The sequence below is a fragment of the Carlito syrichta genome, unplaced genomic scaffold (genome assembly GCF_000164805.1).
Source record: "Carlito syrichta isolate Samal-C Ts95f unplaced genomic scaffold, Tarsius_syrichta-2.0.1 Scaffold309018, whole genome shotgun sequence".
NCBI lineage: Eukaryota > Metazoa > Chordata > Mammalia > Primates > Tarsiidae > Carlito > Carlito syrichta.
In genome coordinates, this window is record NW_007253114.1 from 48,673 (window position 1) to 76,098 (window position 27,426).

Consider the following 27,426-nt stretch of genomic DNA (forward strand, 5'->3'; position numbering starts at 1 on the left):
CCTATGACAAATCAGCCCTGTTGTACCCCCAATAAAAATGTAACAACTTTGGCCCACCCTATTTCCGCTCCACTCCCCCAATAGAATGCTAACACGACTTTTTCCTGCCCTTTCCTGACTAACAAATATAGCCCTCTCCCTGCTTCTCTCTCTCTCTCCCTCTCTAACTCCCTTCGGCTACAGACCCTTTCCTGTAGCCACCAATAGAGAGCAATAAATCTCTTGGTCTCTAACGGGTGATGTGGAGTTGTTACTGGCGCCTAAGTTCTTTCATTGGTGCCATGACTCGGATCAGGTCTTTCTCATCCTTGTGCGAGTCTCTCTCACCCTTGGGCGGGACCCCAACTCAGCGCTGGTGGCCAACCCTCCCGGACCTTCCCCACCCTCTTGAATGCCTGAGCCGCATCCACCAACGATCGTTGGATAGGCAAGTCTCCCTCAAACAAGGAAGCCTAAAACTTGCCAGGGATCACTGGAGGGAATGGACCTCAGGATCCAGCCCCCTCTGGCACTTCGGCAAGGGGGAGCGCACCCTGCCTTGGCCTTCACGGCCACAGCGGACCCTAAAGGCTCCCTCTTCTGTTCCATCTCTCACAGACCCTAGGGGCTCCCACGTCTGTTGGGCAGCAGAGGCTCCCATGTCTGCTAGACTACAGCGGACTCTGTAGGGTTCCCACTCCCCCAGGGCTCCCACATCTGTCTGGCAACAGCAGACCTTAAAGGCTCCCACGTCTGTTGGCCCACAGCAGACCCTGCAGGACTTCTGTTTCTGTTTGACTGGCAGGAATCTCGAACACCCTCCCACCCGCTGCTCAGTCAAGTGCTCTCTGTCTGTTTCAAAAATTCCTAGTGCTAGATGCCTTGACCCCTCAGTTCTCCAGGAGAACCCTGGTTGTGCCAAATCTCTGTGACGACAGACTTTGCTGCAACCACACTTCTCAGACTGCCGACTCTTCGGGGGAAACCCCGTTTAGTCAGCCTGTCCCACCATGGGAGGCTCGTCATCCCTGCTGGCCGATTCCCCCCTTAAATGCCTCTTAAACAATCTCACTACACTCTCACTCATCCCCAATATCAAACCCAAATGCCTAATTCACCTCTGCACACAGGACTTGCCAACATATCCCTTAGACAACCAAAACCAGTGGCCCCTCGGGGGTCCCTAAATCCCAATAACATTCGGGACCTATATAATTTCTGTGAGCATTCAAAACAGTGGGTGGAGATTCCCTACATTCAGTCCTTTTCTCTCCTCCGTGAACACCCCCATCTTTGCCTTAATTGTAATCCCTCCAACCTCCACCCCCAGCTCATGCTAGCATCCGCCATCTCCTCTACAGCTTCTCTTCTTCCCACTGTCCCACATGTGTCTGTGCTTCCTCCTCCAAGCCCCCCTCCCTCACTACAAAGTCCCCACTTAAGTCCCCTCTTTGCTCCCTCTGCGCCCGTCTCAGATTTCGATCCTGCGGACGAGCCCCCCCTCTACAGGCAGCCCCAGGCTCCTCCGCCCCCACCTTCCTCTTCTGCTCCACCGACTTCTGCTCCAGCAGCTCAACCTCTGTACCCTCCCCTTCCAACCACTCCACCGTGTAGCCCCCCGGTAACCCGATTCAAGGCCACACCAGTCATCCTCGCTCCCCTCTGCAAAGTAGCAGGTACAGAGGGTATTGTTCAGGTACACGTCCCCTTCTCCATCTCGGACCTCTCACAAATAGAAAAGCGTCTTGGATCATACACAACTAATTCTGTCACCTACATTAAGGAGTTTCAATACCTCATCCAGTCCTACAGCCTTACTTGCCATGATATATATCTAATCCTTTCCAACACCCTGCTTCTGGAGGCACATAGGAGAGTCTGGGAACAGGCTAGAACATACGCAGATGGAATTCACCAAACCACCCCAGCTCACCCCCTTGGTGCAGTGGCTGTCCCAGACCAGGACCTGGTCTGGGACTATAACTCCCCCACTGGCATCGAGTCCAGGGATTGCTTCTCTACTTGCCTCCTTTCAGGGTTGCACAGGGCTGCACAAAAGGCAGTTAACTTTGAAAAGCATCAGGAAGTCATTCAGGATAAAGATGAAAATCCCTCCAACTTTCTCAGCCAACTCACTAGGGCACTTCAACAATATACCAACATAGACCTGGACTACCCTGATGGCCGGCAACTCCTAATGACATATTTTTTCTCCCAAAGCTATCCGGACATTAGGGTAAAACTAGAAAAGCTTGACAGAGGCCCACTTACTCCCTAACCTGATGTCCTAGCAACTGCCTTTAAGGTGTTCCACAACCAGGATGAAAAGGCAAAAAAACATAAATATCAGATACTGGCCCAGGCCCTCCATGGAACTACGGGTTCCCCCGGTGTCACCCAAGGCGGTGGCAATGCCCAAACCCAGCAACAACCACCGGGACCCTGCTTCAAGTGTGGGCAACCAGGTCATTGGGCACGAGGCTTCCCCAACCCCAGAGTGCCCCAAAAGCCATGTCCCAAGTGCAGTAAGGCAGGACATTGGGCAATGGACTGCTCCAGTCCCCAAACAGGGACTGGGTCAGGCCCCAACCCTGCTTTAGACCTGTTGGGTATGGTAGTGACCTTGGAATGATGGGACCCGGGGTCTCCCTGCCCGACACAAATCTCAAATCATCGGGAACCCAGGGTCACTATAACGGTTGACGGGCACCCTATCCTGGACACCAGAGCCACCCTTTCCATTATATGAGAATTTTGGGGTGCAACTTCCCCATCTAAGTCCCCTATAATCGGGGTAGGGGGCCAGTCCATCATCCCACGCATAACTCCCTCAGTTATGTTCATTTTTGCAAATGTCCCCTTCACTCATTCCTTTTTGGTACTGCCTCAATGTCCTGTACCTCTTATGGGCAGGGACATTCTAGCCAGATTCCAGGCATCCATCACCTTTAACCCAAGTGCAGCCCTTAACAACCCATCTCCCACAACCCCATTTTTGGCCTTCCTAACTACTAATGATTTCCCAACTGACTCTCTTTCTTCTTTACCCCCTTCTATAGTAAATCCCCAAGTATGGGACATAAACACCCCCTCCTTAGCACACTGTCCCCCAGTTCACATTCAGCTCAAAAATCCCTCTGCCCACCCCAACCAAATGCAATACTCTCTTCCTACCGCCAGCCTTCTGGGACTTCAACCTGTCATCAACTCTTTATTACAGAAGGGGTATCTGCGCCCTACCAACTCCCCATTTAACACCCCCATTTTAGTGGTACGAAAACCAAACGACACTTACCGCTTAGTACAAGATCTAAGACTCATTAATGCTGCTGTCATCCCCATTCACCCGCTAGTCCCCAATCCTTATGCCATTTTATCCTCAATTCCTCTGACCGCTACTAACTTTTCGGTCTTCAACCTTAAAGATGCATTCTTCACCGTCCCTCTGGTAACGGACTCACAAAACATCTTTGCGTTCACGTGGACTGACCCAATATCTCGCCATTCACAACAACTCACCTGGACAGTCCTACCACAAAGATTTCGAGATAGCCCCCACCTGTTAGGACAAACTTTAGCAGTAGATCTTAAGTGCCTCTCACTTACCAAATCCACCCTTATTCAGTATGTGGATGACCTCCTTTTATGTAGCCCTTCCTTAACTGATTCTCAAACGGACACTGCACTCACCCTTAACTTTCTAGCAAAAAAGGGATATCAAGTATCCCCTCAAAAGGTCCAACTGTCTGCCACACAAGTCGTGTATCTGGGGGTAGCCATCTCACACCAACAAAAGGCCATAACAACAGACCAAAAAGCCCTAATCCAATCCCTACATAAACCGAAGACTAAAGAGGAAATCCAATCATTTTGGGGGCTGGCTCAATACTTTCGGTATAGATTCCCAACTTTGCCCTACTTGCAAAGCCACTTTATACTCTCATAAAGGGAAACCCCAATGAGCCACTCCTAACACCCTCCTCTGTCAAACAACCTTTTGTTGCCCTTCAGCAAGCCCTCATGAGGGCCCTGCTCTCCATCTGCCGGATATACACCAACCTTTCATTTTATATGTCCATGAGAACAAAGGGGTAGCCTTGGGAGTCTTAGGGCAACTTTGTGGACAGACATTCGCCCCAGTGGCCTATCTCTCAAAGCAGTTAGATCACACCATTCAGGACTGGGCCCCATGTCTGCAAGCACTATCCGCTGCCCACGTGCTAGTATGTGAATCAAAAAAACTCACCTTTGGGGCCCCCATTACTGTGACCTCCCCTCACCATCTACAGCACCTCTTAAGCTACAAGGGCCTTCAAACACTATCTCCCAGTCGAGTCCTGTTGCTCCTTGTCTTCTTCCTACAAGATCCCTCTATATCCTTTCAAACTTGTGCACCCCTAAACCCAGCCACATTACTTCTTTCTTCTACCACCCCACTAACCCATGACTGTGTAGAAACTGTAGAGATTCTTCTCCCTTGTCCAGTTCATATCCAGGAAGGCCTTTACCCTCCCCCTTCTATACCTGGTTCACTGATGGCAGCTCCTTCCTCCACAATGAGTCCTGGGCCACAGGATACGCCATCACCTCTATTACACACGTCATTGAGACAAAGCCTCTCCCGCCAGGCACCTCTAACCAACAGGCAGAACTTATAGCTCGACTCGAGTGTTACAGTTAGCAGCTGGACACTCTCTCTCTCTCTACACTGACTCCAAATATATTTTCCACATTCTCATCTCCCACTTGGTCATATGGAAGGAAAGGGGGTTATTTACTACCAAAGGATCAGCGGTAGTTAACGCTAAGCTAATTTCCAATTTCCTCACCACCTCTTTACTTCCCATCAACACTGGTATTTCTCACTGCAAGGCCCACCAGTCCAACTCCTCACTCATAACTCAGGGATACTCCAGGGCAAACAGCATGGCCCGGCAAGCAGCCTTGGGGTCCATCCCCAATGTGGCCCAACAAGCAGCCTTGGGGTCCATTCCCATCTTGGCAGCTGTTGCCTGCCCTGGTCCAAGCCATACACCTCCCACCAATTCACCAATGCCAACTTCCCCCTCTATCTCAGACCTTATCCCATATTTACACTCAATCTTCCATACCAATCCCTCTGCTCTAACATCTTTCCTAAAAAATTTCTTCACCCTTGACCCCCACCATATAAAACTCATAAAGACCATTACCACTCAATGTTCTATCTGCCAACGAACTAATCCCCATACCCCCTTAAAACCGGGGACCTTTCCCACACATCAAGCCTGGGGTCAGCTTCTGGGTACTGACTGGCAGGTTGATTTTACTGTCATGCCCTCGGTTTACAACATCAAATACCTCCTCATCTTGGTTGACACCTTTTCTGGATGGGTGGAGGCCTACCCCACCACAAACAAATGAGCAACAACTGTAGAGTCCATCCTTACTAATCACATATTTCCCAGGTTTGGCATCCCTTTATCTCTCCAATCTGATAACGAACCTGAGTTTACCTCACAAGTGGTACAATCCCTAACATCTGACCTCCATATTAACTGACATTTCCATATCCCATACCACCCACAGTTGTCCGGAAAGGTTGAGTGAGCCAATCGCTCTCTCAAAGACACTCTCACCAAATTATCCCTTGAACTCCATCGAGACTGGGTCTCCCTCCTCCCACTGGCCCTCTTCCATGCGAGTCCTTCCAAAAAAACCGTCTCAACTATCACCATTTGAAGTTATGTATGGTCGCCCAGCCCTCCCTCCAGGAATTCTACGCTCCACTCCCCTAACTCCTGCCCATATGCTCTACCCTCTTTTATCCTTTATTTGGTCCCATATCTGTGAACACCAAAACCTCCTTTTACCTGCTCCATCTAACGGCCAGATCCCACCTTCACTCATCCTGGGACAATGGGTCTATTTTTCCGACCCAGAAACTAAAACCCATCTTAATCCAAAATGGTCTGAGCCTCTTCAAATAATTTTATCTACTCCCACGGCAGCTAAACTTATCATGGTCCAGCATCAGGTTACCCCATGGATCCACATCTCCCGTCTTAAACCTGCTACTCCTTCTTCTCACCCCACTCATAGCAGTACCTATTCACCCACCTCCAGGTAACCGCTGTTTCAAACTTTTCAAATCAATGTCTTAACCTCCTGTTACTTAATAGTTACCAGCCTATTCCAGCAGAAAATCCAGCAATGTAATACCCAGAACTTTCATCTAATTTTTCTTTTAGATATGTTCTCTTCCGAGTTCTCTATTTACCTCCACATTCTACTCCAAGACAGCTGGTTACTACTGCCCTCATGCCCACTGGAGGACTGGCCGGGACAAGTCGCCATTCTCCATTTATGAGGAACTTTCCTGGAACTCTCACCTTCAGAAATCTTCACCTTCAGTGCCTACCTCTGGGCCCTGTTCTGGCTGGTTCTGTGCCCTTCCCCCACCCCACCACACCCACATCTAGCAGGAAGCAGCCAGAAGGAGTAACGACACCCCTCTCCCAAACAAACAGAAAAGGTGGGAATGAAGGGCGCAAGGAACAGTCAGAAGGGCGTCCCCCAAGATGGCACTGCCACCCAAAACAACAAAGGCCCTAAGCTCTGGCTCCTCTCTGTATGGTTTCCCGTGCACGTGAAGTTCAAATCTGCGAGCCAACAGCCTCCTCCTATGACAAATCAGCCCTGTTGTACCCCCAATAAAAATGTAACACAACTTTGGCCCACCCTATTTCCACTCCACTCCCCCAATAGAATGATAACATGACTTTTTCCTGCCCTTGCCAGGCTAACAAATATAGCCCTCTCCCTGCTTATCTCTCTCTCTCTCTCCCTCTCTAACTCCCTTCAGCTACAGACCCTTTCCTGTAGCCTCCACTTTAATAAATCTCTTGGTCTCTAATGGGTGTGGAGTTGTTACTGGCACCTAAGTTCTTTCATGTGTTCTCTTTGTTCTCAAGTGGTTTTATTCCTTTTTTGATTCCTTTGCTACCATTTGAGTGAGGTTTTAGGAGAGCACAGAACAAACAGGTTCATTTTTTTCATGTTTAATTGAATGTCTCATTCTATCCTTGGATTTTTTTGCTTTCCATTACTCCAATATTTTCTTCCCACTTAGATGATTTTATTAAAAAGTGAACATTTGCTGTATTACATATTTAAAAAATAAATATAGTACCTCAATGTTGTCATAATCATGCATTTTTGAGCCAATACATCAACACTTATAAGCGCAACAGTCTAATATGTTCTCATATTAATCATATTTTGGAAAGGAGACTAGATGAGAAAATATCTATAATTTTTTAAAACAAATTTACAAAATGCATGTTATTAAAGAAGTTTATTTTTTAAACCCCTGTTTTGTCTAGTTTACTTTTCCAGATGTTCACTAATGTTTGTCAAATAAATATGACCAGAAATAGTCCTATATCATCCACTAAGACAACTTCATTTCTGTGAAAACATGTCCTTTCCCAAACTCCTGCAAATGTGATGTATTTACAGTATTGTTTACCAAACTAAGTTCCTTTACATCCCAGAATTGCAAAAACATGTCAGTAAGTAAAATGTAAGAGATTTGTAGTCAAATAAATTTTATATCCCTAAGTTCAACAAATCAAATAAATTTCTTTACATAGATGCTTCTTAGAGCCTTAACTATGATAATATTCACTGAGAAACTTTAAGGAGAACATAATGATTAGTAATTTTTGAATTTACTTTATTATCCATTCTATTTAGACAGCATACTATTAACTACTTATGAAGCAGATTATATCAGAATACAGTTCAAAAATGTTTTATCAACAGCAGTTTTCCTAATTCTACACCTGAAAAAGACGTAATTTTCGTCCCAAAAGGTAGTTTTATTTCTTCCATGATCTACTTTGTTGTATATCCTGATCTCTCATGATTACTCTCTCTTGAAACCCAAATATCAGGTTGACCATCTTCCTATAGGATTTAAATAATGCAGGGGGAAATTAAAGGCTATGTCAGAGAAACTTTTTATATTAGAGGTATTGGAGAGAAGCAAGGGTGACTAAAGCATAAGAGTGGAAGGTGTGGCATAGGACAGGCAACCAAGTAGTCCTGAGCTGAGTAGCTTCCTTATGGCTTAGGATCATGTTATTTTTATGTCAGAGTCAGATAGAGAAGGAGATACCACCAAAGGCAGTCATTAAGAGCTCTCTCCTCTCTCTGCGATCTCTCTGCACTTTAGTGTTTGCCAAAATTTCTCTCTACATGTATTAAACATTCAGATTTTGATCCCAAGGCCTCAGACTGACAGAACAAGAATCTATTGGAGAGGGCCTAGGAATCTGTCTGCTGAAAAGATGACTCTTTGAACTGACAGGTTTAAAAAATACTGCACACTGAGCCACAACTATGGGATCTGCCTGGTCACCCCTGACCTTGGACACCAACTGGCCCTCACATCCATGACAATGCTGTTGGGGATTTTGAACTCAGCTTCTGTCCTATGTAGCTACTTAGTTTATGATTCTGATCACTCAGTTTCTGAGCCAGTAACTCCTGTGGGTTCTGGTTTCTCTTTTTTTATTATAAAAATGTGGGGTATAATTCAGGGTTATGTATGTAAACATTGATTATGCAGGTACCCTTGTTGATGAGGTATGACTCTCCCTCCCCTAACTGTTTCCCTCAACTGCCAATCCCACCCCCCTCCCCTGACAGTTTCTCACTACTGCCAATCACTTTATCAAAGTATTATAATTGCTCAAGGTCCACTTATGAGTGAGAATATATGGTACTCTGGTTTCTCTATTTAGTATTTCAGACTAACATTAAACCAAGTGAATTCCCTCTTTGATTTTTCTTGCCAGAGCATCTCATAACAAACTATCTAAATAATTGAATGTTAAATAGGTTTGGGGACTAAACCTGACCTTTTTTCTCTTATCAAAATTCCTAACTAAGAGGTTTGGGGAGTCACTGCATAATAAAGACTCATCAGACAGGGTTTTATTACCCTATTATCCTATATCCTAAAGTTTGTTTTCTGACCTGACTCTATCATAACATTACAACCAATAATGAAGGAAATAAAAGTATGTCATTGCCCTGAACAGCCATTTCTTGGGATCTATCAGGTTCCAGGAACTTTGTAAGACATTTATCTATTCTCTCTGAAGTCTGCCACATATAGGACTTTAAGTACGTATCAAGAAACCTGGAGTTTTCCACCCCTTTACATAATAAGGCATCTCCTTTCCCAAAATTTCTTAGATAGAAACTACAATATGAATCAAGAAAATCTTTGAACCCACTTATGACCTGCAAGTCCCCAACTGGAGATATCCCTCCGTCCTGGACCAAACCAATGAAAATATTACATTTATTGATTTATGGTTGATTTATGGTTTCATGTAACATCTGTCTTCCTAAACAGTATATAACCAAGCCACCATTCAACCACAGAGGGCATGTATTCTTAGGACCTCCTGAGGATGGGTGTTCTTGAGCTTTAATCCTTAAGTTTGATTCAGAATAAACCAGCTTAAAATATTTTAAAGAATTTGGCATTTTTTTCTTCAACAGATTCAAGGTACCTGAAAAATAGTTGTTGTGGAAGGCTATTTTAAAAAATAGTTAACACAAAAGAGCAGTATCTATCAAGTATAATTCTTCTTTCTTGTTTTTACTAGCTATATAGTTCTCCTGCATGAAGGCCATCAGTATTTTATGAATTCTTCTGGACATAATCAAATTATTTCCTCAGATTAGAATATATTGGGGATATGGATTGAAAAAATACAAGATCCATTTAATTGTGATAGCTAATCCCTGCTGAGGGCTACCCCAAGGATGGAGGTCATTTCATCTTGTTTTCCTAGTATATAAAGGCTTTTCTTTCTAGGCAAGACTTAGGACTAGGATTCTAGTCACATGGTAAGAACTCTCAGTATCCTCAACCCTAGAGCCTGCCAAAAATTCTCAGAGCTAATATGGTTTTCATTTTATATGATATAATTGGTGAAATGCTAAGAAGAGTTCTAGGTCTTCACACATCTCCCCTAGATCATTCCAAGGTACTTACAAATCAAGATAATTGAGCTAAAAAGGCCTTCTTCATTTGTCAGCAGGTTCAACTCTAGGAAAAATCATGAAGTGCCAGCTGCTACTTTTTTCAAAACTTTCAGTGTGACAAGCATAAGAATGACTCTGACAAAGCTCAAAATGTTATCTGGCAGTCAAAATGGTTCATCACGCTTCTTTAGAACATAATGTTGGGAATTCTTTTTATTTTTTGAGTTGGAGCCTCATTCTGTTACTCAAGCTGGGGTACACTGGCATGATCACAACTCACCACAGCCTCAAGCACCTGGGCTCAAGGTTTCCTCTGCCTCAGGCTTATTTTTTAAAATTATTTTTAGAGATGAGATCTCATTATGTTGCTTAGGTTGGTCAGGGAGTAACTGTTTTTTGAATCAAGCTACTTGCTGAAATTGTTCTGTTCTTTTCTATTACTTTCTCATTTCTGTCTGTGACTGTTTGGGACCACTGATCTTCATCCATCTCAGAAGAGGCTATCTGACTTTGCTGAATATTTTTAGGCCAAAAAGATCATCCATATTCTCCAGTTCACCCTACCATAGACTGAGATCCACTTGGAGGTGGAGGACTGACCACCTGGCCTGTTTGGTCTCAGTGTCCTAAAACACAACACACACACACACACACACACACACACACACACACACACACAATCTCTTTCACTCTCTCTTCCTCTCTTTCTCTCTCTCTCTCATTTTCCAGTTCTCACATCACTAAAAAAAACTGTTAGAAAGAGGTGACATCCTATCTAGGTAAACCTGCCTGTACTCTTGGCCACATCTTTAAAGAATTCACATTCATCTCAGAAGCACTACAGAATTATAACCTGAAAGCACCTCATGGAGGAAAGTCTCAATTTCCTTGAGAACAACCAACAATTTATGGTTTCATAAGTTAGATTCACCCAGAGATGTTTAATTTCAAATATTACTCTCTGTTATTGATTTATTGAACTTGGCACATTATCTATCTTGGAATTGTTTATGAGAAAAATTTCTCTACATAAAAAAGCCTCCAGTTCTTATAATAACATTATTTTTATTCAATTAACTGGATCTTTCTCCTCTGCCTAGAAACATGTTCAAGTCTTTCTCTATCCTAAAAAAATAACCTTTCCTTTGACATTGTTTACTACTCAGGTAAATGCTTTATGTCTTTTCCTCCCTTCCTTGTAGACTTCCTGAGAAGCCTTCATGTCTTAACTTCCCATTTTTTTCCTCAATCAACTGTAATAATGCCATTATTAATAATAGCTAATACATACTGAGCAAATAATGTGTGGCAGACACTGTAGAGCTAACATTTCTTCAAAAAATCAATGAGTTAGGTATCATTAATAGCCTTGTTTATACAGATCAAAACTCTGAGTCCTAGGGGGTGTCAATGTATTGTCAAACTAGTTGGACAATGAATGGGTAGTGACATAGAAACATAGTTTTGTTCAATCAGATATGTCTACATCATTCTATTACCCATGATATGTACTGCCTGTAACCTACTCAGTGCCCCCTGAAATACATGGGTCTCTTTCCAATCTTCATCATATTCAATCTCTCCACATGAATTGCTACTGCAGGGTATCTTGGACTTCCGTCCGGTCTTCGTTCATGATATTATACACTTTTGGTGTCTCTACATTGCTAATGATTCTCTCTGACTTTACTGATTTATTCTCTCTAAATGTTTATGTAATCTGAATTTTCTTCTTCCTTTGAATGTTTTTCCTGAGTAATTTCAATGACTCCTATAGCCTCAACAACCATTTCAACTTCCAGAGTCTTTTTCTCCTGAGCTCCAAGTTTGTCTGTACTTATAGGTACCACAAACTAAAACTACACGAATCAACCTCATTATCTTTCATTCAAAGCCTGGTCCTCCTGCATTTCTTCCCTCGTTCTAAAACATATTTTACTCAAACATATAAGCTAAAGGATGGAATAAAAAAGACACTTAAAAAATACATATTTTTATTTTAAAATTGTGAGGTACAGTTAAGGGTTAGGTATGCAAATATGCATTGTGCAGGTACCCTTGTTGATGAGGTGTGCCTCCCCATCCCCAGACTGCAGGGGCCCGCCCCGCAAGGGTCGTGGGAAGTGTTGAAGGAGAGATGGATAGGCGACAAACGAAGATCATATACCGGACACCTGCTTCTTGAACAGATGACAATTTAATGCTAGTTAATACAAAGCTTTTATACCATTTTTGAAAGGGCAAGACAAAGAAAACTCTTTCACATTCATATCTTTTAAAAGTTACCAGCTAGTGGTCTTAGTAGCAAACAAACCAAGATTCCCATAGGCTTTAGTAGTAAACAAACTAAGATTCTCATAGGCATTTAGACAATGTCTTATTCATAAAGCCAACAATGACACTCTCAGTCCAGTGTCCCAAATTACAGTTCTTGAAATGTTTCAAGAAAATTTCTTTAAGTGTATATTTCTTTATGTGTCAGGAATTTTCTCATCTCAGGCTCTTATGTTCTTCAGAGTCCTGTGATCGCCTCCCTTGTCCAGATGTCCTCGTTACTTTTCTCTTATCTTGCAGTGCTTTTTTCTAAAGAGAACTCAAAAGAAACTTTTAGTAATGTTTCCCAGGCCCCTCAAGGTTGCTTTCTGTTTTAGCTGATCTTGTCATAAAAGTGTCTGATTATTATATTATGAGTTTAGTGAAAACCTACTCTATAAATGTTAACTTAGAATTTTAACTATAGTATTAAGTAAAAACCTTAACATAATCTTTGTCCTAAGTTAGTGAAAACAGTGTTATAAATCACCTACATAACTCCTAGATAAGTGTTAGAACTTATAATGAATTTATAATGAACTTACTATAAACTTGTGTTTCTAAAAATCCTTATGTCTAAACACTAAACTGCATAATTCTAAATCAATAAAGAGTGAATATACTTATATCATTTATTACTTCAGTAATATCTAGTAACTTATAAACAAGTGAAAGAAAGCATTCTTGATGTGCTTCAGAGTTTAACCCTTGCATATGTTAGAAAAGGCCAAGTGGCATAGTGGTAAAAATGGAAAAATAAACCATGATATTTCCAGGTTAGCTGTGAGTACTTCACATAAACATGCCATTTTCTTCTTCCACGACTGCACAGAATTCTTCGGCGGTATCAAACGGCAAAGGTGAAAGACAGAAGGGCCTCAGCTTCCTGGGCTCGCCCTGCGGCCCGGGGTCTTCGGCCCACCCGGACCCTGTCAATCAGGTGGGCCTCCAAGGCTGGCTCCCAACACCAGACAGATATTGACTACCATTAATCTCACTTTCCTTACCCTCCCTGGCCCCCCCCCATAGTTTCCCACCACTGTCAATCCTTTTCTTATAGTATTACAGTAGTGAGCCTCTGTGGAAAACAGTGTGGTGATTCCTAAAAGCTGTAAAAATTGACCTTCCATATCACCCTGTAACTCCCCTACTGGGAATATACTCTGAAGAACTCAAATCACTGTATAAAAAAGATACCTGCACATGTATGTTTGTCTCAGCATTGTTTACAATAGCAAGATCATGGAACCAACCATGCTGTCCATCAAAAGAGGACTGGATTTTTAAAATGTTGTACATATACACAATGGAATATTATGCAGCCATAAAAAGAAGAAAGACACTTTTCTGTTTTTCACTCACACATTTAGTCTGTCATAAGATTCTGTGTATTGTAATTTCTAAATTTCAAAATTTGCCCATTCATCTTCATTATCATTTCTACTGATTTCATTGAGACCCTCATCCTATCTCTTCCCTTTTGGGATCTGGTATTATGTGTTGTACTTTATTGTGTTTCATACATTGTCTAGCACAATTTTGTATACAGAAATAGACCATCACATGTGTGATAAGTGAATAGATGAATACTTACCCAACAGTTATGCTTTGTAAGGATTACTCTATCTTTGAATACTTACCAAGTGCTTGCTATTCGCCAAATATTATTCTAAATAAATGCTGGCTATTCACTAGATATTATTCTACTTTAGCTATATTACCATATTTATTCTCCACAATTTTCTTTTGAAGATTCATATTTTATAGTTGGGGAGACAGACATATGCAAGTGAACTGACTTGCCCCAGTTTATGAAGCTAATGAATAGTAGCACTGGAATTAGGTTGCAGACAATTTGACTTTAAATCAATGCTTCTAGCCATTGCATTTTCTTGTGTTACCTCTTCCTCTGCCTCTATTAGTTATACTCAGGTCCTAATTATTTTTCTATTATAGCTATGACAATACAATACTTATTAAATTCTCAAACTTATGTATTTGAATCTTGGACTAAATACACAGTCTCTGCTTCATCTAATCACAGAGCACTTCAGAACGAAAATGAGCTCAATGTTTAAGGGGAAACTGGAGATTAAAGTAGGGTCCACTGGTCCAATGTCATGTGTGAAGCAACCAGCATGGCTTTTGTAGCTCAAAGCAAGATAGGCCTCCAGAGCAAGATCAAGATCACTTGCTGAGTACTGGCCCTGTCCTATGGACCATGGGAAGCATAAAGTTGAAAAGGTAAGACTGTAAAGTGGGACTAAACATGATTTGGAGCTGCCATATAGGACAAGGTGAGTCTTGATGTCTATATCCCATGAGTGAAGGTCAAAGAGAGATCCACATGGAAGAATAGATCAATGTGATTAGAGTCAGAAAATATAAAGGGGTTAAGTGTATGAAGAAACTGAGAGTCAAGGTGGGTCATGAGAGCAAACTGAGGCAAAGAATGAGTACCAGAGACAAAGTGCCTTTTAAATCATGGTAAAGGGACTTTAGATATTTTATACTCTGTTGTAAAGTGAAGTTGTTTTTGAATTGGGTGTAGGAAGACGTACATTATAACTCGATTCTAGCATCAGTTGGGGACATGATCCTGGAAAAGCTATTTAAACTATCTGGAGCTCACTTTCTCATCTGTAAAATTAGAGGTTTCAATATGGTGACCTCTGATAGTTACATAGTTAAAAAGTCTATTATCTTTCACACAGTGGTCTTAAAGATTTTTAGTTATGGATTCATTAGTAAAGACACTTTTGCAAGTACTTCTGTTAGTCAATTGATACATGGACAAATTTATAAATTATCTACAAGTGTATAAGTTAATACATGTACTATTTTACTAATTAATTATGTTATGAAACACAAAAATATAGAAATAATGACATTAAGATAAGACCAACATATTTTAATTATTTTTTATTATAAAGTTGTGGGTAAAATTCAGGGTTAGGCATACAAATGTTTATTATGCAGGTACTCTTGTTGATGAGGTATGCCCCTCCCTCCCCTAGCAGTTTCTCTCAGCTGCCAATCCCACCTCTCTCCTCTGAGAGTTTCCCACTACTGCCAATCACTTTCTTATAATATTATAATTCTTCAAGGTCCACTTATGAGTGAGAACATATGATACTCTGTTCTTTGTTTCTGTGATAGATCACTAAGATTGACTCATATTTTAATTATTGTCAATTATCATTACTATCTCAAGGCACAGGTAGGGAAAGGTTTATTATTATAATGAATGTAATGCCTATTTCAAGTAGTCTTTGATAAATTTAATATTTTCCCCACTTCTTGTCAGATCTGGCTAGATTGTCATTATTTTTATATAGCAACGTGGCTGACAAAAAGGAGGGGAAATGTCAGCAATATCATTTCTTTTCCACTTGCTCTTATATTATTAGTAAAATTTTCAGTATGAAGTTTTCTGCATCAATCTTTTAAAAACATGTATGCATTATGTGAGTTGATTTCTTGAGTTCCCTCAGTAACAGATCCTGAATCAAGGACTTGAGTGCAGGTGATTTTCTTGGGAGGTGATCCCAGGAAACACTAGGGAGGGAATAGGTAAAGTGAAATAAAGTCCATGCTAATGAGCATGTGGCTGTTGTAGGCCTAGTGCAAGCAGTGACCCACTGGGAAGCCGTGTGGAACACACCTTAAATTTGCTAGCCTTTCCTGGAGACTGGGGAGGCTGGAGCATTTATCTACCAACTTGCATTCCCCATTGGTTGATGGTTGTCACTGGCATCATTAAGTTCCTTTCACTTCAGGGTTGCATCAGTTTTTGACAGAGTGAATTCCATGCTTGGAGGATTAAGAAGAGAAGAGAGAAGCTGGAATCAGAGGCAGAAAACTTTTAGCATGCAGCAAGTTGTTCACTATGGCTAGGGTGAATCCAGTAGGCCCTGCAGGTTTGGAGGGTAGTATCTATATTATCTGCTATACTTGGTGAGAGTTGTGGTTACAATTAGGGTCAGGATTAGTAAACTCTGATAGGTTGAAACAAGGAAGTGTCAGCACCAACCCTTCCTACTCCTTCCTTGAGATATATTGAGAACCACATTTTGGCAATGCAAGAATCAACCATTATGAAAATATCCTTTCTCTCATATATTTAGACAAAGTTTATAGATATAAGCTCTAATATATTTTTCCTACACCTTGAAATTCATCTTGTATATCTCCTGGGAGCCTGCATCTCTGACTTAAGATCAGGCCTCCCCTAGAGTGACGACTCAAGGACCTGATATCTCAGGCCTCTGAGATGTAAGTTCTGACAATAGCTGCCTCAGTGCCATGAAAACATGCCACATGCTGCAAATCCTGGCAAACTTTATGTCTTAGATGCAAAATTGTGGGTTGCTCCAGGGGTGCATTTGTCTATTCTCCAAGGTCAAGTGTCAGAATACCCTGTAAGACTCTGGAGGGTGCTAAAATATGAAAGAGCTCACTGACAATAAGTACTCCAGTGAGCGCTGACTCTTTAAAAAATGCACTATAGGAAGACAACAGCATCTGTCTACAAGTTGATCTGCAGAGCAGGTGCAGTTATTGAATCCTTGATGTTTATAATTACAACGAAGTCAACATTTTTCTCTAAATATATCTTTGGCATTGTCACAATTCTATATTTGAATTTAAACAAATTAATTTTAACAATTAGACCTTCAAAATACATTGATTAGGTAACTCTTGTATGTTAAGCCACTTTAGAACATGGTATGTATTGTAAAAAGATTTACATCTTGGTATCTTATTTACAGTCTAGGAGGGATCAACATTGCACACAAGTAAGTATAACAAAAAGATGGGCAGAATTTAGATCAGTATGAAAAATACCATGGACTGTGAAAATTCTAAGAAGAATTATTTCTGCAGTGTATTATTTTATGTGATAATAGCTAATCTTAGCCCAAATTCTATATGCTAGAAATTTCTTTAAACTTATTCCACATGAAATCTCACCAAGTTGAAGTTTAGAAGATTTGGGCTTAGAAAAGACAAAGAGGTCTGAGGTAAACCTTTCCCTCAGTGACAACTACATTAGGTTCTAAAAAGGCTCTCCAGAGACAAGGCAGAATACTTTTTAAAATGTCTTTTGGCCTAGTATTAAGCCATAAACTAAAAAATACAAAAGAAAACAATGCAAACAAAAAAATGAAATATTAACATGTTGCAATTTTCCTGAGTATGAAAAATGTTCTTTTCTCCCTTTTTTCTTTTTCTTAGTTGGAGTCTCACTCTGTCACCCAAGCTTGAGTGCAGTGGCACACTCATGACCACCACAGCCTCAGCATGCTGGGCTTAGGCGATCCATCTGCCTCAGCCTCCCTAGTAACTGGGACTACCGGAGCATGCCACCATAGCCAGCTAATTTTTTTGATTTACTGTGGAGATGAGATCTTGCCAAGTTGCCCAGACTAGTTTCAAATACCTGAACTCAGGCAATCCTCTCGCCTCTTCCTCCCAAAGTGCTGGGATTACAGGTGTGAGCCACTGTTCCCAGCTAAAAATTTTCTCAATAAACATTTTATCAAAAAATGAAAACTTATGTGTTGCTTCTTTTGTTTCTTTTCTTTTCTCTCTTTCTTTCTTTCTTTTTTCTTTTCTTTTTTTTTTTTTTTTTTGAGTTGGAATCTCTCTCTGTCACCCAGACTGGAGTGCAGTGGCACACTTTTGGCCACCGCAGCCTTGACCTGCTGGGCTCAGGCAATCCTTCCACTTCAGCCTTCCATGTAGCTGGAACTACAGGTACACACTACCACACCTGGCTAATTTTTTATTGTAGAGACAAGGTCTCGCCAAGTTGCCCGGGCATGTCTCAAACCTGCGGGCTCTGGCAATCAACTCACCTCAGCCTCCCAAAGCGCTGGGAAACAAAAGAAACAGACTAAGCCACTGAACCCGTCCTGTTTTGTTTTGTTTCTTAACTGAAAATCAATTTATAATGAGTTTATACACATGGAAGAATTTACAACAAAATATAATAGAAAATAAAATTTAGCAAAGCTCTTGAGAATTATGGTAAATAATATTTCATTTTCAAATAATGAGGCACTTTGTACCTTTCACATTAGGTATAGCATGTGATCTAATAAGTACATTTTTCCCTCTGTCCAAAGATTTTCAAAGTTATAAAGGATTGTTGATGAAAAAACCTATTTGCTACATTGACCTATCATCTCATAAATGTGGAGCATATGTTAGACAAGTCTTTAAATATATATTTCAATCACAACCTACAAATTAATAGTTATATATTTTTTCTTTAAGTGAGCTTTGTTAAGCTTTGTTTTAATTTCAGTGCTTCTCATAACATCATGCTGCTAACGTACCAAGCTAAATTCCATTGCTTAATGCATTGAATGTCCAAATCTTAAATCTACATAATGAAAAGTGTCTTATTATTTTTTTGCCCTTTTCTTTTGCACTGTAACCTTTACAACTTCATATTTTTTCCAGATGTGGTGGTGTGTGCCTGTAGTCCCAGCTTCTCAGGAGGCTGAGGCAGGAAAATCACTTGAGCCCAGGAGTTCTGGGCTGTAGAGAGCTATGCCAATTGGGTGTCTGCACTAAGTTTGGCATCAGTATGGTGACCTCCCAGGAGCGGAGGCCCACCAAGTTGCCAAAGGGGTATGGGGTGAACCAGCACAGGTTGGAAATGGAGCGGGTCAAAACTCCCTTGCTGATCAGTAATGGGATCTCACCTGTGAATAGCCACTGCACACCAGCCTTGGCAGCATAGTGAGACCCTGTCTCTACTAGAAATAAAATTAAAACAATAAAATAAACATCTTTCTTGGTTGCCTGGACATCCCCACAGAGGCTGTGAGCACCCTACCCAGGCAATCAAGTGCACCCTCGTGACAAGGTGGGATTCTGTCACAAGTTCTTCTTCCTACCTTTTCCTGACTTGTGACCTATTGACAAACACAAAAGAGAAATCCCCTCACAACTTTTTATGTTCAACCCTGCCAGAACCTCAATAGAGGGACTTGCCTATGGGTCCTCTTCTTTCTGCCTCCCATTGTTTGGGTGGGCCTTCTCCATAGTTGCTTCTTCCAATATGACCCACCTCTCAGCATGCAGTGACTCTGTCTCTGAGACCTGTGAATATAAAACCTTTGTTTTTTCTTCAGTGTCTACTCTGTTTCTTCTTGTGGGTACATCTGTTACCATCTCATAAAAAGATGTAAAGAAGAGGGGTTCTTCTTTTTCCTTTAGGAAAGAGAGTAAGAGAAAGATTAGTTTCCATTAATAGTGCCATGATGCAGCCGGACTCGGTGGCTCAGCCTGTAATCCCGCGCCTTTGGGAGGCTGAGGTGAGTGGATTGCCTGAGCCCGTGGGTTCGAGACCCTCCTGGGCAGCGAGACCTCATCTCTACAATAAATTAAAAAAAAAAATCAGTCAGGCGTGGTAGCGCATGCCTGTAATTCTGGCTACACGGAAGGCTGAGGTGGAAGGATCACCAGAGCCCAGCAGGTCGAGGCTGCGGTGGCCAGGAGCGGCCACTGCACTCCAGTCTGGGTGACAGAGTGAGACTCCAACTCAAAAAAAAAAAAAAAAGGTGCCATGATGCAATCTCTGAACTTTTTTTGAAAACTTCAAAATTTATTCCAAAATCTTATTAGTTCGGAAAGCATCAGATTGATTATTCATATATTTCAAATTGTACAAGATTAACATAGATGATTGAGACTTTGTTGTTTGTAATTTATTCATCCATCTATCCATCCATTCATCCATCCATCCATCCATGTGAGTTCAATAGGTGTTTTCCTTGGCACGGAAGATAAAGAAGAAAGAATTCCAGTCTAACGTAGAAGTCAGCCATGTAAACAAATAATTATCATAGTGAAATAAGTTCAGTAACAGAGGAATGCATCTTGCAACTCACACGAGTAGGGCAGAGAACAGTGAAGTACACATTTCAAAGGTGATGTTAAGTTGAGTATTATAGGATGAATGTGAGTTTACCAGGTAGGCAAAGAAAAGATGTGCCAAGAAGGTCCTCTGAACAGTGGTGAGTGCAAAGAAAATAGAAAGAAAGAATATGACATGTTTTGAGAACCATAAATTGTGAAGTGCTGTGGAAGCAAGGGATAAAAGGAGTGTTTTGAGGCAATTGATGTGAGGGGCTGTGAATGTTACACTAAGAAGTTGAGACCTGATTCTGGAGGTGATGAGGTGCCATTAGAGTTTTGAAGAGAAAATGAACAGCTCAGAATTTTGTTTTTTGAAAAGTATCTCTAGTGACAATGTAGAGGATGGATTCGGGAAGGAAGAGACTGGAAGTACTTGGTTTTGCACATATATTTCTATTTTTCAAATGGAGAACAGGTACAGTGACTCACACCTATAATCTCAACAATTTAGGAAGGTGAGGTGGGCAGATTGCTTGAGCTCAGGAGTTTGAGAACAGCCTGAGCAACATGGTGAGACCTCATCTCTACAAAAAAATTAGAAAATTAGCTGGGCATGGAGGCATTAACCTGTAGTTGCAGCTACTAGGAAGGATGAGGCAGAAGGATCACTTGAACCCAGCAGGTCAAGGCTGTAGGAGCCATGTTCGTGCCACTGCAATCCAGTCTGAATGACAGAGTGAGACTTCAACAAACAAACAAACAAACTCATACAAGATGTGACCGTTTTTGACTAGCTTCTTTCATATAGCATAATGCTTTCAAGGCTCATTAATGTTACAGTATGTATTATTTTCAAATAATGTGCCATTGCAAAAATATGAGGGGGAATCAAAAAGTCCCTGTAATTTATTTATTAAAAATTGTGGACTGGGATCAGTGGCTCGGCCTGTAATCCCGTGCCTTTGGGAGGCTGAGGTAAGTGGATTGCCTGAGCCCGTGGGTTCGAGACCCGCCTGGGCAGGCGAGACCTCATCTCTACAATAAATCAGAAAAATTAGCTGGGCATGGTAGTGTGCGCCTGTAGTTCCAGCTACTTGGAAGGCTGAGGCGGAAGGATCGCCGGAGCCCAGCAGGTCGAGGTTGTGGTGGCCGGAAGTGGCCACTGTACTCCAGTCTGGGTGACAGTGAGACTCCAACTAAAAAAAAAAATTGTGTATTTATTCTTACATGTTTAAACTTCAGTCACCTTCAAAGCAATACTTATCAAGACTCCTTTGACAGCACTCACAACAGTTTTTGAACTTGCTGATTCTGACGTCTTTTAGTGCTCTGTCATTTTTTGTTTTACCTCTTCCAGACCAGCAAAATATTTCCCTCTGAGGATTTTTTTTCATCTGGGAAACAAACAAACAAAAAATTTCTCTGGGTGAGATCGGGTGAAGAGGAGCGTGGGGCACAGGGGTCATGCCATTTTGGGTTAAAAACTGCTGAACACTAAGTATAGTGTGGGGAATGTATGCTGTCATGGTGGAAGAATCAGTTACCTGTTTGTCACAACTGAGGACATTTCTTCTACAAATCATGACACAACCTTCTCAAAATGTCCAGATAAAAAGGTGGACTGTCGGACCTGGAGAAATAAATTCTGAGTGTAGTACAAGGGGCCTGCCCTCCAAAAGATAATTCTGGACTTGTGGGGGTCCCCTCTCATATACCATATTTGTTTAGCCATTCATCACTTGAACATATGATAAGTTGGGTGATTTTGACTTTTTGGCTATGTGAAAAATGATTTTCTGTGAACATTCATGTGCAAGTTTTGTGTGGACATAGGTTTTCATTTTTCTTACATATACACCTAGGAGTGCAATTTCTGGATCATATTGTAGCTTTACATTTGATATTTTGAGGAACTGCTAAACTGTTTTCCTAAGCAGCTGCACCATTTTATCATTTCTGTCAGCAATTTATAAGAATTCAAACTTCTCCACATTCTTGCCAACACTTTTTATTACCAGTCTTTTTTATTATAGCCATCCTAGTTGGGGTGAAGTGTTATTTCATTGTAATTTTGATTTGCATTTTCCTTTTATACCTACTTTGTTTAGGTGAATTATTATGTGTCTGGGAGTTGGTCTTCTCATTTGTTGTCTTGCAGGGGTTCTCTGAATCTCTTGTGTTTGAATGTGTGCATCACTGATTAGATAAAGGAAGTTTTCTTGAATAATCTCATGGCAAGTTTGTTCCAGTGTGGTCTCTGTCTCTCTCTCTGCCTCAGGAAGACCAATTACTCTTAGGCTGAGTCTCTTGAAGTAATCACTCATCTCTTGAAGGTTTTGTTCTGTCTTTTTAAGCATGTTTTCTGTGTTTTTAACAGTTTGGGTTAGTTCTGTATTTTGGTCCTGAAGCTCTGAGATTCTTTCTTCTGCTTGGGTAATTCTGCTTTCCATGCTTATCAGTTTGTTATTTATTTTATTCACAGTATTCTTTATTACTGTTATCTCAGATATCAGCTCCTTCCTAGTTTCTTCTTGTCTCTCCTCAATTCTTTTTAATCTCTCCATTAATGTCTTGATATCTAGGTTTGTAGTTTGAGAGCAGTCCTTCTGGGGGCTCTTCATTGTTTGCATTCCGACAGCAATTTTCTCAGTGTCTGCCCTCCCAGGGGTCTGGGAGAGACCCATATTCTTCTTTTGTTTTTTCTTCATTTGTGTAGATTTTTCTCTCTTTCTCCTTTTCCCTCCCCTTCTTTAATTCTGTTTTTCAGGGAAGGTGGGGCTGCTTTTGCTTCGCTTGTACAATCTCCTGTTCTTCCTTATGAGGGTCGTCTGACTTTGTTCACTTTTGAGGTTGGAGTGTGGGCTGCGGGCTGTACTTTTTGCAGTTTTGAGGTTTAATTGAGGAGGAAGCTGTGATTCAGAATCTATATGCTGATTCCAGCATCCACCAACAGGTGTATGAGCACACTGAAACCTATTTCCCACTGCCTTACAATCTGTCTGCGCAGCAGGATGTAGGTTTGGTCCCTGGAACAAAAGGTGGTACAAAAGAGGAAAATAATGGGGGGGGAGTCAATAGGAAGTTAGAAAGAGAGAAGAGTGAGAAGGAAAACAGACATACCAACTAACAGGTGAAAAGGAGACACAAGGCCGGAGAGAAGTGAAAAAAACACTCAAGCAAAATTCCCTAAAGAATACTGGTAGCTACACAAAGACAGACCAATAAAATCATGCCTTTTGATGCATTTTCCCTAACACAAACAGATAGTGTAAGTCAAAAAGCAAACAAAAGTGAGCAAAACTTTTTTTGATAAAATGATAAAATCAAAAGTCAAAAATAAGAAATCAGACTAGCTCTGGAATCTTTCCCGGATGTCTAAAGTCTCTTCAGCTCTGATCTCCAGCCTCTCCCATTTGCTTTCATTGCAGGCAGCTAGATTTACTCACAGCTTGGGTTTGTTCTTTTAGCCTGCTGCCTGGGAGGTCTGCGATGCTTGGTTGCCTGTGTCTGAGTCAGCATAGGGGAGGGGATTTGTCTCCTGTTTAGCGACATTACCTTAGGAACCAAGGTGGAGGCTACTCGTAGGTGGGCAGGGCAATGCAAATCTCTGCCTGGAGAATGGCCGAGGTAGCAGCTCCTCTTTTGCGGATCCTTTCTCTCTGCTCGTCAGGGTCCCTGGGCGATCCACTATGATGGACTGTGGTGGTGTGCGAGGCACCAGGGACCAGCTGCACAGCTGGGCACTGGATCCAGGGTGCCACCAACAGGTTGGGGTGGAGAAGGGAGTCAGGAGTTCCCTCCTCTGGAGCTGAGAACCTCCAATCAGCACCTCCTTAAGATATGCTGTTCCCGTACACAAGCATAGAGTCACGCGCTGGGTGCCTCAGTCAGGGTGGGCCCAGAGCTCCAGAGCTCCAAAGCTCCAAAGGGCAGGTGGTGAGTGGTGAAAGTGGCCCTGGGCCCCTCACAGGGTACTTCAGCCAGAAATGGAACCAGTATTTCTGAGGGGCAGGCGCCCAGAGCCTCCCTGGGTGACCGGCAGCTTGGTGCTGGGTGCTGGGCCTGACAATGTAGCCAGGGAGGGATCTGAGACCTGAGATTCCTGTGCAGGTGGGGGTCACATATAGTGGAGCAGCAGCAGCTGGGGCTGCAATATCCAGCCCTGCATGAGACCAAGGGTCCCCGGGCCTCAGACCGGTGCAGCTGGCAGTGGGCAGAGGGGTGGGGGAAGAAAAATAAGAGTCTTTTTGGGAGCTCACGTTCAGAGAATCTCACAATTCCAACTATGCCATCACCATCTTACTGGAACTCCTGCATTTTCCTAATGGCTAAATACATTGAATATTTTTTATTGGGCTTACTGGCTATTTAGATCCTTTGCCATTTAAAAAATTGGTTTATTTTTTTATTGAGTTGTGAGAATTTCTTTTATATTCTAGATAAACATCCCTTATCAAATACATGATTTGTCAATGTTTTGTCTGATTATGTGGGTTGTCTTCTCATTTTCTTAATGTTGCCCTTTGAAGCGTGAACATTTTCAGATAATGAAATCCAATAAATAACTTTTTGCTGCTGTTTGTGATTTGGGTGTCATATTTTAAAAGGCTTTGCCTAACCCAAGGACATAATGCTTTACTCTTTTTTTCTAAGCGTTTTATAGTTTTAGCTCCTATATTTAAATCTATGATCCACTTGGAGTTAAACTTTTTAAATGTGTATGCAAGGAAGGGATCTATCTTCACTATTTTGCATGTATTTTGCTAGTTACCCCAGCACAATTTGCTGAAAAGAATACTTTTTCCAGTTTTGTGGGAAGAGCTGAAGCAGGCACTTCTGGCTTGGCATGGTCTGCCGCCATCCATGGAGCAACACATCTCTGAGCCACCATCGTGCCTGGGCACCTACAGGAAGGCTTTAGCTGTGTAGTCTCCAATCAGTTTCACCAGTTATTTCACAATGAATCAGACCACTTTGAACTGCTGAAGGCAGAAAAGTACAAGAAAATAGAAGCCAATGGGTATGGCATTGGGGGTCCTAGGAAGAGCACAGCTCAGGCTGCATCCCAGGCCAGCTCCAAAGCAGCTGGAAAACAGTTGCTTCAAGAGTTCCACTTAGACTACATGAACCCACTGCCCCCAGTGTTGGTGTGGTTGACAAGAAAGAGGAGATGCAGCTGTCTGTGGCACTTAAGAAAGAAGTTTGGGCCAGGCTTGGTGGCTCAGCCTGTAATCCCAGTGCTTTGGGAGGCTGAGGAGAGTGGATTGCCTTAGCCCGTGGGTTCAAGACCCACCTGGGCAACTTGGCAAGACCTCATCTCTACAATAAATTACAAATTAGCCAGGTGTGGTAGTGCACACCTGTAGTTCCAGCTACTTGGAAGGCTGAGGTGGTAGGATCGCCAGAGCCCGGCAGGTCAAGGCTGCAGTGGCCAGGAGTGGCCACTGCTCTTCAGTCTGAGTGACAGAGTGAGACTCCTACTCTAAAAAAAGAAAGAAAGAAAGAAAGAAGTGTGGAGGACAATAAACTATTCATTTCCAGAAAATGGAGTAAGGTTTGATGATGTGAAAAAAGACAAAACAGAGGGAGGCTGGTAACAGTTGTGTCACTGAAAGACAATAAATGATTCATTGCTGATGTGACTAAAAGACTAAACAAAGGGAGGCATAGTAATAATTACATCTTGGGGAATTGAAACTTACTTAGAAAGCAGAAGCCCTCCAATCAAATAGCAACAAGTACTTATTTTAACCTTATTTGGACCAAAAACTGCTTAGGCGACATCTGGGAAAGATTGTGACCCTGTAGTCCTCAGTCAATGAAGGACCAGGGGAGGGACCTGTGCACTCAGGAATAAATTGCATGCTGTAAGTGATCTAGGTGTGCCTACCCACCAGACACACAATCTTGCAAGACCATCACTAAAGTCTCATTTCTGCTGCCCTCTACATCTCTGTGTCCATCCTTTGACTTTGAATGGGTGAGTTCATTTCTTATAGAAGGAAGAGGATGAGTTAGAAGAAGACCTGATCAACAACTTCAGGGTGAAGAGAAAATAACTGATAGAAGACCAGAAAGGTGATCACCTTGTGAACAAATATTTGAAAAACCACTTGAAGAAAAGGGTGAAGGAGATGGGGTTTAAGTTCATAGACCAATTATTGACTGACCTATTTAAGGCCATGGTGGTCTTGGAAGAGGTCGAGGAGGCTATGGACATGGAATGGGCTGACGAGATAAATTTGATTCTCATGGCAAATGTGAATTTAATAGGCATAGTGGAAGTGATTTTTTTTTTCCACATTACAGTGGTCTGAAGCATGAAGAGGAAAATGGAGGTAGCAGATTTCACAACTGGGGAAGTGTCAAAGATGAATTAACAGACTTGGATCGATCAAATATTATTGAGGAAATATCTGAAGATGAAGAACATCCAGTGGCAGACAATGAAAATGAGAATAAAGTTGAAGAGATTAAAGGAAGAGGGACCAAAAGAAATGACACTGGATGAATGGAAGGCTGTTCAAAACAAGGACTGGATAAAAGTAGACTTCAGTAACTGGAAACAAAATGAAGGTGCTGATGGGCAGTGGAAGAGGAGTTTGTTCATGAATCAAAGAGTGAAGAGGCTCATGCTGAAGATTTCGTGATGGACCATGATTTCCAGAAGCTAGCAAATGATATAATGTCTCAGCTGGAGATCAATTTTGGGCCTTGGCCACCCAAGTTGTGGTGGCAGGTGTGAACAAGGTAGATGTAGATTTGGTGGACATCCAAACTATGGGAGCAGGACTGACAAGTAAAGTGCTTCTGCCCTGATATGGATGACCTGGAGGTGTTCCCAGCTCTGGCTTAACTGAATGTCATAAGACAATCTTGGTTCCTTTGTGGATCCTCTTGTTCAAAGCTTTTGCATGCTTAAGGATTCCAAACAACTAAGAAATTTTAAAAAGGACTGTTATTCATTCCATTCACACCTATAGAATGAGTGTTATCTGTTTTGAAAATGAACTTTTTTCACTACACAGAAAGTAGTCAGTTTTGTATTTTGAAATGTATTGGTAGCAGGGATGTTTTCATCATTTTCAGAGATTAAGCATTCTTCATGAATATTTTTGTATTGCTACTTGCAAATATGCATTTCCAAGCTTGAAATATAGGTGTGAACAGTGTGTGTCAGTTTAAACTTTCACTTCATTTGTGTTTTTAATT

At 41.8% G+C, this 27,426-nt stretch overlaps 1 pseudogene; it reads left to right on the forward strand.

The window, feature by feature from the left end:
- Positions 1-239: 239 nt before the first annotated feature.
- Positions 240-27,070, forward strand: LOC103269014 (annotated as a pseudogene).
- Positions 27,071-27,426: the final 356 nt, after the last annotated feature.